At 49.8% G+C, this 16,011-nt stretch overlaps 1 protein-coding gene across 5 annotated transcripts in view; it reads right to left on the bottom strand.

The window, feature by feature from the left end:
* The window catches only part of LOC102164325 (uncharacterized), a 221,456-nt gene that overhangs the window by 160,129 nt on the left and 45,316 nt on the right, over positions 1-16,011 (bottom strand). Inside the window, exon 1 of one of the 5 annotated variants that reach the window (XM_084976053.1) lies at positions 133-292. The exons of the other annotated variants lie outside the window; for them this stretch is intronic. The gene's annotated coding sequence lies outside the window, so the exon portion shown is untranslated. Of the gene's footprint in view, positions 1-132; positions 293-16,011 lie in introns of those variants that run through there. 5 annotated transcript variants of the gene reach the window in all.

Below are 16,011 nucleotides of genomic sequence, written 5' to 3'. Positions count from 1 at the left end.
CCCCATTCCCAAAAACTGCAGGCTTTTAACCTGGTGCAGACCTGAGCGAAGAATGTACTAGTTAGAGCGGGTTAGGCTGCAGGAACAAACAGACCCATTTAGCGACTCAACACAGGAAAGGTTTTTTCTTACTCCTCAAACAGTACAGGAAAGTTCCAGGTTGGGGTACTGAGGAAGGTAGGAGGCTTGGCTGCGCAGTTATTCAGGGATCCTGCTGGCCATCTTTAATACACAGCTTCCAAAAACACCCTGGCGTCCCTTCCATCTCAGTCAACTGGAAAGAAGAAACAGTATGGAGGCACACACGTGGGCGGTTTTTAAAGAACAGGCCTAGAAGTGAAACCTATCCCTTCTGCTCATATTCCATTGGCTAGAATTCAGCCACGTGATCACTGCTGACTGCAAGGGAGACTGGACACTGTAGTCCAGCTGGCCAGGTGCTCAGAACTCCTATTATAGGGAGTTCCAGTCGTGGCTCAGCAGAAACGAATCCGACTAGCGTCCAGGAAGACGCAGGCTTGATCCCTGGCCTTGCTCAGTGGGTTAAGGATCCAGCGTTGCCGTGAGCTGTGGTGTAAGTCAAAGACGCAGCTCGGGGAGTTCCCGTCGTGGCAGCAGTGGTTAACGAATTCGACTAGGAACCATGAGGTTGCAGGTTTGATCCCTGCCCTTGCTCAGTGGGTTAAAGATCCAGTGTTGCCGTGAGCTGTGGTGTAGGTGCAGACACGGCTCGGATCCTGCGTGGCTATGGCTGTGGCGTAGGCTGGCAGCTGCAGCTCTGATATAACCGCTAACCTGGGAACCTCCATATGCCACATGTGTGACTCTAAAAAGACCAAAAAAACAAAACAAACTCCTATTATAACGGAAAATGAGGGGTGGGGGAAGGATTTAAGTAGACAGTGGCCAGTCTCTACTACAGAGAAATTCCAAATTAAATTCTGAATTTTGCTATTACACAGAATAGACATTTAAATCACTAAAAGGATCTGTTTCGTGATTAAAAGTTACAAGAGAGTTTTATTATTTGAGGTGGTAGAGTCATGAGGTCTGCCCTAGATGTTCTCAACAAACAAAAAATGCACCAGCCTGAGAGCAGGTGTGAACAGGCTTGAGCGACAGTTCAAATAACAGTTTGGAAGTTGTTTATATATATTCTGGGGATTATCACTTGCTCAGTGTACTGCTTACTGTGTTATCCTTACGGGATGAGAATGAGTAATATTTTTTCTTTCTCCTTTTACTTCTATGGGAGACTTTTATTTATTTATTTATATATATATATATATATATATATATATATATATATATATATATATATATTTTAGTCTTTTTGTCTTTAGGGCCACACTGGCGGCATAAGGAAGTTCCCAGACTAGAGGTCTGATTGGAGCTGTAGAAGCCAGCCTACACCACAGCCACAGCAATGCAGGATCTGAGCCTCATCTGTGACCCACACTATAGCTCACAGCAATGCTGGATCCTTAACCCGATGAGCGAGCCCAGGGATCAAACCTGCATCCTCATGGATGCTAGTCAGGTTCACTAACTGCTGATCCATGATGGGAACTCCTATGAGAGACATTTTCAAATTTGTTATTGTATTACTTTTAAATGGAGAAAAATACAAAATATTTTTTTAAAGCCAATGAGGTTACCCCATCTTCCTATTCCACTTACAGTCAGTTCTGTACTAATTGCAGCACCTTCTGCTTTAAAAAAATCTACTCACCCCAATGTTCACTTGATGACTCTCTTAGTCAGTATGAGCTGCTATGATGAAATACCATAGACTGGATGGCTTAAGCAATAAGTATCTATTTCTCACAGTCTGGACCCCCAAAGTCTCAACCTCCAACTCACCTTTCATCACTTTTGTATCCCCACTCCCATATCAATCAGACACTTGCACTCACTGTTAACCAAGACACCTGGAACTCTCCCTTCTGCAAGCTTTTCCTGTACTATAAGCTGCCTGTGACAACACACACTCCAAACACTCCCCTTAGTATAAAGCTCAGGCCAAGTCCCACTGGCCCACTCCAGCCCTTTGAAAGCAAGAAAGAAAATTAACACTTAGGAACCACAGTTTGTTTTCACCAGCACTGTATCTTTCTATCCTCTCAAATTCCTGTCCTCCCACACAAGTTAGGAGATTGAAGCTCAGAGTGGTTAAGTCCTGTGTCTAAGGTCACTCAGCAGGTGAAGGCTGGGATGTGATGCGAGCTCCATCTTGTCTGATTCCAAGTCCGAGGGTCTCCTGGTCCTGAACTCCTCGCGCAGTTGTGGTCAGAAGCATTCGTCTGGTAGTTAAGTCTGCGAAGCTCTGACACTAGGTCTTCGCTAGCACCTGAGTTTTACCTTGAGCTTTTATTTCATCTTGCTTATCTGTTCTCTATTTCCGTGTCTTTTCTCTCCAACTATAGTTCCAGCATCTTCAGAAACCGAAATGGGTTTTTCACTTGCACCAAGTCCTTCACAGCCACTGGCAATCAAGATGACTGGTGCTGTTTTAGGGCCAGGTTGGGGGTATTTTCTGAATAACCTAAAATACATACCCACTCCTCTAGGGAAGGACTCATGCAGAGCTGGGCTCCAGCCAGCAGGACAGATGGGCCTCTTTCTCTTCCTCCAAAGAGGAGGCTTCATGATCTAATTAATTCCAGAGATGGGTTTTGAGCCATGCCCGTCCTACCCCAGTCCCTCGCAGACCCCATGCAGGGGGAGGGCATCCCCACCACCCACACCCCAAGCTCACCTGCTGGCCAGAGGGCTGGACGTGCATATGGACACACGCACACCCTCTCTGCTTTCCCCGACCTTTCCTGTCCCCAATCTCCTCTCTCTACTCTTTCTAGGACCTCAGGTTTGCCTGAAGCTAACCTCTGTTATGTGGTGGTTACTGTGGGCCAGCCACTGTTTTAAGCACTTTAGAGATGTCACCACTACATTGAAAGAGCAGGACTCAGAACACAGTGTCATAAAGGTATTTTTACTTTGAGCCCCACGGTTCATTTTTACCTCCTAACTGGAAGTGGCCCTTCTTAGATGAAAGCCTAAATGCTCTACATCGTTCTTCTGGTCACTCTCAGGCAATAAACACGTCTACAGTCCCTTTAAAATACAAAGAGTTCCAATTCAGCAATTGCAGTGGTCAGATCCCATGCAATAAACAAACTTTGACCTGGAGTTAGAATGTTCTCTGCGCAGCTGGGCTCTGCTGCCCTTGAGCTCTGCAGCCTATAGGGCTACTGGGGAGTAAGAAGAGCGAGTGGGGAAGTGTGGGAGGGGTTTTATGGCGGCCTTGGAGGTGACCGCTCAGTTCTCCTTCAGGAGGACCTGCTGTGGGGAGCAGAGCTGACAGCCCAGCGGCCACCCTGGGGATCCACCCACACGCTCGCATGGAGGCCCTATTCCCCCGAGCTGCTCCCAGCTCAAGGCCACACACAGCTAGGACCAGGCCACTCCTGCCTGTGCGGGGATTCTTCATGGTAATTTTTGCAAGGAGACTAGCTGGGAGCTAGCGGGGGACTGGCTATTCCCACCCAGACTGGCTCAGCATTGCTCTCTAGTCTGGGATTCTTCCTACCTGGTTCTCCATCCTTTCCTCTCCCTCTGCATAATCTTGCTTTCTTCCCCTTTATTCTTCACAGGGATTTCAGCCAATCTCTGCCTCCCCAGAACCTGAATGATGCTTCCTTGCTGCCTGCCGCTGGCTACTCCTCCCCCACCCCCAGGGCCAGTGCAACCTGGGAAGCTCGTGCAGTCAGCTTCTCCTTCTCTCCCACGTCCTCCATCTTCCTTGGCTGCTCCTTTGCCCCACCCCACCCCCACCCCCACCCCCGGTGCCACTGGAAGCAGAGAAGGGGGTAAGGAAAGAGACAGGAAGGTAACTACTTGACTGGCTCGAACTTAAACGGCCTCTCTCTCTCTGGGACCTGGCAGGGCTTAAGGTTAAGCTGAGAGTTTTCCTCGGGTGGCATTTTCATGGGTTCTATGATGTGGGCAGTGCCTCTTCTGCTGCTAAACTTCCCCATCCTGCCCCTTCAGGCTGTGCTCAGTCAGAGTTCTCCAGACAAGCAGAACCAATAAGGCGTGGATGCATGGATAGATGCATAGATGGATAGATGATAATAGATAGATACATATAATAGATAGATAGACAGACAGACAGACAGTCAGACAAACTGGTTGATTTACTAAAAGGAACTGGTTCCTGTGATCATGGAGCCTGAGAAGTTCCAAGATCTGCAGTTAGCAAGCTGGAAGCCCAGGAAAAGCCAGTGTTGCAGATTCAATCTGAGTCCTATAAGCCTGAGAACGAGGAAAGCCAGTGGTCTAAGTTCCAGCCCGAAAGCCACTGAGTTCAAGATCCATGAAGAGCTGATGTTTCAGTCTAAGTCTGAAGGCAGATTTTGTTGCAGCTCAGGAAAGCGGGCCAAAGGAGTGTCCTGGCCTTTTGTCCCTCAGTTGATTGGACAAGGACCACCCACGTGGGGAACAGCAATCTGCTTTATTCAGTCCACTGATTTACAGATGATTCTCATCCAGAAACACCTCCACAGACACACCTAAATAATGTTTGACCAAATATCTGGGCAACCCATGACTTAGTTGGGTTGACACATAAAATTAACCACCACACCCCTGACTGCTCCCCAAAGGGACACCCACAGGACGCTAGCCCGGCACTGGGAACCCTCTCTTTGCAGCCCTTCCGGGCCGATCCTAATGCACATCCCATTTCTGGGCCAGAAGGTACATTATCCGCAGGGAGGAGAGGGTGGCCGCTTCCAGGTGCCGCCTCCCCCTGCAGCCGCAGGTGTGAGCCCTGCAACCATCGTTCCCCAAGTGTCCCCAGTGATGGCATCTTTTCCAGCTCTCTGAGTGGTCCTCACCGCTCCATCACCACCCCACAGGATGGGAAGGTTGTGGGAGGTGCCCCAGCTCACCAACAACTCTCTCAGAAAAAGCCCTCCACCTCTCCCACCCCTGTGGTGCCCTCGCTGTGGAGAGGAGGTGGAAGGTGCGTGTGACCAGGTACTGTTTCTCTCCCCTGGTTCTGCGCGTCACACGGCTCCCCCTTTGGAGTCCAGCCCCTCCTGTAACCAGGCGCCATAACGGAGCCCTTGCAAATGTCTCGTCACTTACACACGTACTCATTGAAGTTCTGAAATAACCTCGAAGGTCAGGATCATCCCCACTTTACAGGTGTGGGAACTGAGGGACAGAAAGGTTAAGTAACTTGTTCAATGTCACACGACTATTATGTGGTGGGGCTGAGATCGAATCCTAAATATCCAGCCTTTAACCCCAGCATTATACCCAACAGTAGTGCTGCCTGGAGGAAGGACACGGCAGCAGCACAGAAGTGTGTTGCCCTCCCTCAGGAGAGCGTGTGACCGAGTGCAGACACAGCTTGTTGTCCGCCCTGTGTTGGGACAGTACTTCTGGGGTGAAGAGTGTGCTGCCCACTATAGGCCTCAGTGGGAGGGGTGCTTGACTCAGCCCTGATTTTCCATTTTGCTGCCTTCTCTCTCCTTCCCCCTCAAGGTCCTAGTTGGTGAGGGGCGGTGCTTTTGTTTTTCTTTTTCTTTTTCTTTTTTACAGCCACACCTGAGGTATATGGAGATACCCAGGCTCAGGATCAAACTGGAGCTGCAGCGGCCAGCCTACACCACAGCCACAGCCAAGCCAGATCCAAGCCACATCTGCAAGCTATACCACAGCTCACAGCAACACCGGATCCTTAACCAACTAAGCAAGGCCAGGGATCAAACCTGCATCCTCACGGACACTATGTCAGGTTCTTAACCCACTGAGCTACAATGGGAACGCCAGGGTCCTCATTTTTGGCGTGGAGGTAATATCAGGCCATTGTGAGAATTAGCTGTCACCCATCCGCTATACGGCCTTTGGCTCTGCTGCCTGCATCCTAGTTAATACCACGGGATTAGATGTCCAGTTCCAACCTCAACAGCTCAGATCCCGCTTGGCTCCCAGAGTCACCAAGTCATGCTTCTGGAGCAGGAAGCAGCACGGGGAGGAAATGGCTGTGTCTGTGGCCATCTCAAATATCTGTGCTTGAAACAAACGTCTCTTTTTTTTCCATTTAGCAAATATTTATTAAATATTTTTATATAGCATAGTAATAGTTTCTCAACTTAAGAAAGTTTTACTAGTTTACTGTTTGCTTTTTAATTTTGCATGTAATTTTTTGACATGTACATTTGTATATCAAATATTTCTTATGCTTAAAAAGTCCTTTGTGGGAGTTCCCACTGTGGCGCAGTGGTTAACGAATCCAGCTAGGAACCATGAGACTGCAGGTTCTATCCCTGGCCTTGCTCAGTGGGTTAAGGATCTGTCGTTGCCGTGAGCTGTGGTGTAGGTCGCAGACACGGCTCAGATCCCGTGTTGCTGTGTTTGTGGCGTAGGCCAGTGGCTACAGCTCCTATTAGACCCCTAGTCTGGGAACTTCCATATGCTGCGGGAGCATTCCTAGAAAAGGCAAAAAAGACAAAAAAAAGACCAAAAAAAAAAAGTCCTTTGCATCCCAAAATTAAATGTTCACCTCATCTCTTGATGTGGCCTCCTCTTGGAGGAGTAGGATGTCTCTTTGAAAGTTTCCAGTCCATTTGGTTGAAGGTTGTTCAGCATTTGGTTGTGGTTTGTTGTTTTTATGAGAGAAGCTGAGCTCCCGTCCTTCTGTCTCGCCATCTTAATCCCGTCCCCCAAACGTCTCTTATGAACGGTGAAGGCTACCAGTGATGACTCAGAGTTAGCATATGTCCCCTGAAGGAGGTAACCAAGCAGCTAATGGGTTTCTCGTGCACCACCAGAGGCTGGCTGAGAAGTCAGGACAGCTTCTGAGCTTAAGCACCTTCCATCCGTGGAAGAGGGTCAGCCACAGGCTTGACCCCCAAGGGGCTGGGTTTTCCTGCCCCAAGGAGCTGGTCACCAGCGTTTGCACCACCAGAGCCCTGGGACGGTCCTCTCTCCACAAAGGTGATGCTGAATTCCAGGCAGGACTAGCTGAGGAAGAAGCAGAGCCTCCCAGGATCCTCTGGCCTCCTGGGGGGACAGTCACCTCTACGGTGTGAAACCCACAAAACTACTGGGGCCTCAGCCTTACCCCACTGCACCTTCCCCCACAAGCTCCCAGGCCAGCTTGCACCCTCCAAACTTCCTCAATGCATCTTGCATCCTGTCTCCATCTGCACCCCCACACCCTGTGCCTCGTTCAGAGATGACTCATGGCTCACCTGGTCTACCGCCTAGAGCTCCCACCTGAAAGCCCCACCTCTGCCCACATCCCACCTGACTCCCCCTCAACACCCAGGTCTCAGGGACCCTCAGCTCGAACCAGGCCCACCCTCCCCCCCAGAGATCTCCCCAGCTCCCCACTGCCCAGCAGAGGGGTGGATGGGTGGCCTCAGGCACAGAGATTTTTTTCTGACCTACACAGTGTTTTCAAATTTTTTGAAATCAGGAGTTACACATCAAAGTGTAGATTTCTGACTTGTCTCCAACACCAGGAGATCTGGAAAACCCAGTGTGATGGTTAATTGTACGTGTCAAGTTCACTGGGTTCAGGGATACCCAGGCAGCAGGTTAAACATTATTTCTAAGTGTGTCTGTGAAGGCGTTTCCAGAAGAGATTAGCACTTGGTGAGCTGAGCAAAGCCAAGTGTGGGGACATGTCAAAAATCCATCAAGAGGAGTTCCCATCATGGCACAGCAGAAACGAATCTGACAAGGAACCATGAGGTTGTGGGTTCGATCCCTGGCCTCACTTAGTGGGTTAAGGATCCAGGGTTGCTGTGACTGTGGTGTAAGCTGGCAACTGCAGCTCCAATTAGACCCCTAGCTTGGGAACCTCCATATGCCACAGGTGCAGCCCTAAAAAGACAAAGAAAAAAAATCCATCAAGGGCCTTGGAAGGAATGAAGAGGAGGAAGAAGGGGGATTCATTCTCTCTGCTTGAACTGAGACATCCAGCTTTTCCTGCCCTCGGACATCAGCTTTCCTGGTTCTGGCGACTCAGACTGGGACCCAGACCAGCACCATGTCCACCCACCTCCTCCCTGGTTCTCAGGTCTTCAGACTTAGTCTGATTTACATCGCCAGCAACCCTGGTTTCCAGCTTGTAGACTGCAAACTATGGGACTTCCTTGTCTCTGTAACCACATACAGTGAACCTCCCCTTACAAGGGAGGTCCTTGAGCCTCCTTGCCTGCCTTATTGCATCTCTCAAGAGTATCTTATCTTAATGTATCTATTTCTTGCCTATCACATTGTCTTTCGCTGAAGAGGCACAAAGAACCTGAACCTCAGTAAGTCCAGACACCCGGTGAGTCATTTGAAAACCATGGGAAGAGTTCCTGCCACGGCTTAGCGGAATCAAATCTAACTAACATCCCTGAGGATGCAGGTTCAATCCCTGCCCTTGCTCAATGGGTTAAGAATCTGGCGTTGCCATGAGCTGTGGTGTAGGTCGCAGACACGGCTTGGATCCTGCATGGCTGTGGCTGTGATGTAGGCTGGCAGCTGCAGCTCTATTCAATCCTTAGCCTGAGAACCTCCATACATAAATAAATAAATAAAAACGAGGGAGATCCTGCTGCTGCAGTCTCTCTGGAGAATCTGACCAATGACCCGGGCCTTTATTTACCTGGAAACCGTTGGCTGGAGCTGGGTCACCGCAGCCACCCACTCTGTGGGCTACACTGGACCATGCGCCCCCCCCCCCCTCCATGGCCAAGAGACTAAAGTCCAATCTCTTTGACTTCCTTTCCCAAATCCGGCCCCACCTGTCCTGGCGCCTCCCTCTCACTGTGAGCACATGAAGAGAGCACATGATGGATCTTCCCCACCAGGCACTTTTGAAAGTGAAAAACAGCACTAAGATAAGTATTGCTCATTCATTGAGCCACAACAGGCAGAAGCTGGGACTTATTCTGGAAAATCTGGGGGCCTGGTTGCCTAAACTATTGACTCTTTTGTTTGTTTGGTTTTTGTCTTCTTGCCTTTTCTAGGGCCACTCCCACAGCATATGGAGTTTCCCAGGCTAGGGGTCTAATCGGAGCTGTAGCTGCCAGCCTATGCCAGAGCCACAGCAACGCCAGATCCTTAACCCACTGAGCAAGGCCAGGGATCGAACCTGCAACCTCGCGGTTCCTAGTCAGATTCGTTAACCACCGAGCCATGACAGGAACTCCTAAACTATTGACTCTTAACTTGAGTGTCACATACCCCAATCTCCAGGCCACCCGCATCCCTCGTGTTGCCTTGAGTGGCCACCAGTGCACGTCGGTGCCTTGGCTCATGTTGTCCCTGCCTCTGGGGATCCACTCCCCTTCATCCCAGCCTGTCAAGAGCCAACCACCCCTTCGAAGCCCAGCCCAAAGGTGACTGCCTCCCTAAAGCATGTTTTGCGTTAGTTGGCCAGAGCGCCCCTCCTGACTTGTGAATTTCCAGAGAGACTTGTAAAGCCACCCTTACCTTCCCTGGGTCATGCTTTTGAACCCTGTCCTTCATTCAGTCCACAAACATTTCTGGAGCCCTGGGGATACAGCCGTGAACAAAATAGCCAAAGTTCCTCCCCTCATTGAGTTTACATTTTATTGCATGTCGGTCTCTTACAAACGTCTCAAGGGTAGGATTTGCAGATGGAAGGTTGAGTGCTCTGAACACAACAGATGGTCACGAATTTTTGCAAATTAAATTGTGAAAACCTCTCTGTGCCTTACACAACTCATCCGCTTATGTAGACGAATACTCGCCCTTCTTCCCTTTATTTCGCGGCTCTGACAACTGATGAGAAGCTAAGAGAATTTGTAAAGTTAAAAACACAGTAGGCATAGAGAGTTCTAAAAATAGTAACCACTCAGAAATGCCAGGCTTGATCAGCACATCCTTGGATCGCCTTCTAAAATCCCCAACACCAGAGAGAGGGGTTATCATTCCTTTTAACAGAAGAGAAAACTGAGGCCCAGAGAAGCTGAGTGACTGGCTGGTAATGTCAGCAGTTTAATGCAGGAAAGCCAGGCTCAGCCCAGGTGTGTCTGCCTCCAGACTGTGTGTGCTTCGCACCAGACCCTGCTGAAAGCCAAATGAATTCCAGGGTAGCATGATTTCTCCTCTTAGGAGCAAGCCTAGAAGTGCATTGAGAGAAATCTGACTTTAGCCACTGGCTGGGGAGTTCCTTAGCAGAGACAGGTCTGGGACCTAAGTGACAGTGGAGGGGGTAAAGCGGAGACTGGCTTGGAGGGGTGGAGACGTGGAACCACGGGGTCAGCCCTGGGTCTCAACCTGCCTCTCCCCCATCCCTGACCCTGCCTCCAGTGTCCCCATGGCTACAGTCCCCTTGGCCTCCCTGGGCAGCAGGGACCTTCAGAGGCTACAACAGGCCCTGTCTATGGCTATGACAGGCGACCGATTTCCCTGGGGAGGAGGGAAACACCTGCTGCGCCCGCCCCATCCACCCCACCCCCACAGGCCTGGAGATGCCACTCAGCTCAGCACAGGGTGGGGAGCAGCCCAGCACTCTTGATCCCTGCAGTGCAGCTGACTCTCTCAGCCGGGGGTGCTCCTCAGGCCATAAGTGAGTGCCCAGCTCTTGGCAGGGCCTCGGCTCATTCTTAGGAAGGAGGACAAATCGGGCTATAAAGCCACACTGCCGTCATTCCAGAAGCCCCAGCCTGTGAGGCTGTGCTTCCCATGTCAATACACAGCCAACTTCCTCTCTAAATGTCTGCTGGCTTCTGCAATTACTTGGGGAAAATGTCACGTTTGCCACCATGCTATTAGAGTGGCACACGGGCTAAGATGCAAACAGCTCCACACCAGTATAAATATTTTTAATGGCGTCGCTCCAACTATCTGGTGCCTGTGCTTCCAGATGATGGCACAGGAGAAAATCAAAGGGAGGCATCCTCTGCTCTGAAATGCAGGCATCCGGAGGCCGCCTCTGAAGACAGACAGTTCCAGTCTGGTGTGAAATCCGGTCTGATCCTTGCATTTGAAGCTATATTTATTCTCTCTTACTTGAGACTTTAGCACTACCCCATTTGATGACAAAAATGAAAATCTGGGTGTTTAGCAGCTGTCACAGACACACTTAGCAATGATATCAGGGAGCCTGGGAAAGGAAGAAGCAGACAGACTTTAGGTAAATCATGGAACCTCCCCAGGCCTCTGGTGCCTCATCTGTAAATGGGAGTAAGACAGCAACTGTCTGAAGGAAGGCTGACTTTCTTGTACTTCCTCCACGCTCTGAAATCCATGACAAATTGGAAGCCTTGGTTCCATGCTAAAGTAAAATGCGAATAAATGCCAGTGTGCCCTATAGTTCCTGCTGACTCTGGAGGACGTGGGCATGGCAAGTGCCCAGGGAAAGACTGTAAATGGAAGCCCACATAGCATATGACATAATATTGAAAAGGCATAAATCAAGGCGATAAACTTAATTTAAATAAAATATGCTTTGATCACCTACCTTGAAAAATCTGCCTTTGAAACAACCTGGAAGGATTGTGGAACCAGGCTAGACTTGAGAATTCTTGCCCTCCTCAGAGACGCACGTCATACATGGCAGTCGAAGAGCTGACCCAGCCCCCTCGCCCCACTCTTCTTCCCACTCCTGGCTCCATCTCATACTGCAACAGGGCCTTGTACTCATGCTGAGAGTAGCCCAGCCTGCACATCCACACTCTGTACACACACACACACACACACACTCACACACACACACACTCATGCCAGTGGGTCTAGGTGTGTATAATAGCAGCACAGTCCACTCTCTGGAGGATGGACCTGGGAAAGAGGCCTGGTGATGGGCTGAGTGCTGTTTAAGCAGGAAATCCCAGGGTCCCATGAACCCATGGAATTGTCTAGAAGAGCGAGTATGTCCTTAGCACTACTGGGTCCTCAACTGTGGGCTAGTGCACATCCACAGGAGGCTAGAGTGGAACCAGGGTAAGAACCTCTCTTACGTACCACTGACGTGGGCTAATATCCTTAACATATAAAGAGCTACTTCAAATCAATGAGAAAAAGAAATAAGCTCCTCAATAAAAAATGAATAGACAGTTCATTTGAAAGACCACAAATCACTCCTAAAAATGAAAAGATACTCCGTCTCAAAGATCAAGAGTTTAGTGGCTCACTTTGTTGGCTGTGTGTGCAAAGCAGTACATCCATGGCTGGTGGGAGTGAAGGTGGTGAGAGCTCTGTGAAGCATGATTTGGCAACAGCCGTAAAAATTACAGATGCATATACTCTTTGTCCCAGAAATTACATGTCTTTTCTTAACCTTTCTTTCTTTCTTTTTATTTTTTTTTTTGTTTGTTTTTTGTTTGTTTTTTTGTCCTTTTAGGGCCACACCCATGGCACATAGAGGTTCCCAGGCTACAGGTCTAATCGGAGCTGTAGCCACTGGCCTATGCCAGAGCCACAGCAACACCAAATCCGAACCAAGTCTGCGACCTACACCTCAGCTCACAGCAACGCCGGATCCTGAACCCACTAAGCAAGGCCAGGGATCGAACCTGCAACCTCATGGTTCCTAGTCGGATGTGTTTCCGCTGCACCATGACGGGAACGCCAACCTTAAGAAATGCTTTAACAGGAAATGATATTTGTTGCAGCCATTCCTGGTAATAGCAAAATATCGGACGCGACATAAAAGTGGAGCCACGCAGAGCCAGTTAACTCGGCAGTGTCCTCCCACAGAACAGAATTGTTCCAGGAGGTGCTGCAGGAATGAAGCTCAGCATACAATTTTTTGGCCATACCCACAGCATATGGAAGTTCCCAGACCAGGGATTGAACCCACACCACATCAGTGACCCGAGCCCCAGCAGTGGCAATGCCGGATTCTTAACCTGCTAAGCCACCATGAGACTCCCAGCATACACTGCTAAGTGAAAAGAGAAAGCTTTCTGGGACAGTGGTTGTGCGCTGCTGTTCATGTGAAAAGAAAGAGCACGCATACGCATATGTTCCACGTTGAAAGATTTTTCTGGAATGATACACAAGAGATTCAGCAGTGGCTGCACCCATTGTGGGAACCTGGCTGGCAGGAGACAACTATGGAAGGGAGAATTACTCTTTATTGTATTTTTTTTGTGTGCCTTTTGAATTTGCACCATGTGTATGATTTACTTATGACAAAATATTCAAATGATAAAAGAGAAAAGCCTGGCTCAGTACTCCATCAGTACCTTTCTTCCAAGTACATATATTTTTCTATCTCATGTCATCATTATTTATGTACAAGTTTTGCAAATCTTCTATATTTTACAGTTTGGGAAGGAAGAATACATGTCAAATTATAACTAACATTTCTGAGCATTTATTATCTGCCAAGCCCCATTCTTGATGATTTATCCATCATCTCGCTTATTTCTCTTCTCTTATTAAAGACCTCTGGTGGTAGGTCCTGTTAGCATCCTCATTTTACAGCTGAGGAAACCAAGAGTCCAGCAGGAGGCTTAAAACTTTCCTAAGCTCCATGCTGGGGATGCCGATTCGAAGACTGTTCCACTCCAGTCTCGACAGACTTCACGACGCCCTTAACTGCTCTGCATGGTGCCTCATTCTTCGTATTCCTGAGAATGGTGGAAGAGCTCAGGAAATCTTACTGAAGGGATGAACGAGGGAGTGATGAATGAATGAATGATGTCCTGCCACGTTCACAGTATCCTGCACACTGCACTTGAGATCTTGTGCATCCTGTTCCCAGCTCTGGGTCCAGGCAGAGGAGAGCGGGCCTCCTTGTATATGGTCATGGGTTTCCTTTGCCACCGCTGCCTGGAGGGAAACGGGGGCGGGGGGGAGCTGACCAACTATGGAAGATGAAGAGGTGGGCAGTTTCACACAAGAGAACATTTTTTTAAGCAAAAGTGCTCAGGCTTAGACAAGAGCCTACGGGCCTCTTCTGTCCCCTCTGCAGGAAGCATGGCTCGCCTCTCTAAGCTCAGAAATGTCAGCGTGTGCGGTACTTGGTCCCTGGCCACACGGAGCCCAGGGGCTTCTTCTAAGAGCAGCTCACCCCACAGTCTGAGAGTGGAGCCCCAAAGGGGGCTTCACTGTTCGAGCAAAGAAACAGAGGTTGCTGGGATACCCCCGCCCTGACCCCCAAATAGCTGACCTGTTCCTGTGCCTGTCTGTTTACCACACTTAAAACAAAGCCCGCTTTGAGCTTCCGTAAGGCAATTTGAACCAAGCCCTTGATCCTTACACACTATTCTGTCTCCTTGTCTTGCATGATTTATATGAGGCTTAAATAATAAATTGCACGGATGCTGTAGAATTTATAGTGCTCCAAGTAGGTCATTAAATAAATCACTGTATAATTTATATAAATGAACCTAAATCATGCAGTAGGAGGATTTCATTATAAAATCAATCCTGTGAGTGGATAAACACGAAGGGCTGGCAGGAACAGGGCTGTGGTTGAAAAGTCCCCGTGTCTGTGGCTGAATATGTGAGACCTTTGGGGCCCAGAAGATGCTCCAGCCCACTTTCCCCTCAGCCAGCGGACTCCAGGAAGCACCTGCCTGCACCTCCGCATTCCCTGGCTCCTCCAGCGGGGCGTCTGCATAGCTCAGGGGCTCGGCCGATCTCAAAGCCAGCTGGCCTCCTCCTGTCTGGAAGCAGAGCCAGGATGAAGGGAAAGACTGGGCACGTTCTGAGCGAAGGAACCCACGGGCACTCCTGCCAAGCACGAGCCTGGCTCAGGCTTGAACACGGGCCAAAAGACCAGCCCCAGCGTCTGTCTGGCAGGAGCGTTCACCTTGCCTCGGGCAGATGTCTGCCTGATGCAGCTGCCTGCAAGGGGATGCTTTCCCCGGCCTCCCGCGCAGAATCCAGGCCAGCTTCCAACAGGCGCCCAGCCTTGAGGGGGTATTTGGGTGGATGCATCCAAGAAGCCAGTCCAAATGGGGCAGCTTCAACCCCACCAGGCCCCCTCCAGCTCCCCCAACACCAGGACAGGAGTGTGAAGGACAAGCAGAGCCCAGGGACACCCCCTCCCTGCAAAGAAAGGAACTTCACTCCCAGCAGCCGGGGCAGCGCTGCCAATTAGGGGCAGGAAGCCTGCAGTCTGGCTTGGTCGATGGCAGAGATGTTTTAGGAGAAGGGAATTTCAAGCGAGAGGAGGTCCTCTATTTTTAAAATTACTGCTGGAGAAAGAGCAGCGAGATGAAGGGAAGCAAGACGGAAGATGAACAAAAGATGCTTTGACAAGCTCTCTAGAAGACCGGGCAGGCCTGGGAGGCTCCCCTTCAGAAGCCTTTGGGGATTTCTGCCACATGGAAAGTGAAGAGAATTCTGAGGCGACATGCCACGGGGGAGCCAGTGCTATTTAGACGTCCTAAGGGTGTGCATTTAAAGTCTCTGCTCCCCCAACACCTGAGCACCCTTCTTGGCTTGCACACCCCAAGAGGCAGTTGGTCCAAGGGTCAAGGGTGGCTCTTTGCTCCCGATTGGGGTGGTGGTCAGAGGAGGGCCCCTGAAGCCCACATGCTTGCCTGGCGCACAGCCTGGGGGCATAGTCCAGGCCCTTCTGGTCCTCAGCTCCTGTGAGTTGCTTTTCACAAACACTATCAGGTGACACTGTCCATAAGCCTTTACTGAGATGCTTTGGTGGCCAGCACCTAAGAAACAAGAGAATAAGCCGCTGATAGCAGGGACATCTTTTGAGTCTCCCAGACTGTTCAGCCTTCCAGTCTTAATGATCTAAGACCAAGAGCTGTGGAAAAAGACACCTCTCACCTGGACAGCCAGCCCATCATGCAGCAGATTTCCCCTATGGATTATAAAGATCAGCCAGGGTGCATGACAGAGGGGGCCAGCGAGCTCTGTGCTCCAGGATGTCCTTTAGGGTCCCTGAGATCTCCCCATTCTGAAAGGGGAGAGGACAGAGAGGTGTTTTAGTGCATTCCAGCTGCTATAACAAAACTACCACAGACGCAGTGGCTCAGACAAGAGAAATGAGTTCTCACA

This window comes from Sus scrofa, chromosome 9 (assembly GCF_054392235.1).
Source record: "Sus scrofa isolate SSC_HxYL_T2T_F1_AM1 chromosome 9, Sscrofa_HxYL_maternal_Yorkshire_Landrace_v2.0, whole genome shotgun sequence".
Classification (NCBI taxonomy): domain Eukaryota; kingdom Metazoa; phylum Chordata; class Mammalia; order Artiodactyla; family Suidae; genus Sus; species Sus scrofa.
This window is presented reverse-complemented; position numbering and strand designations above follow the sequence as displayed.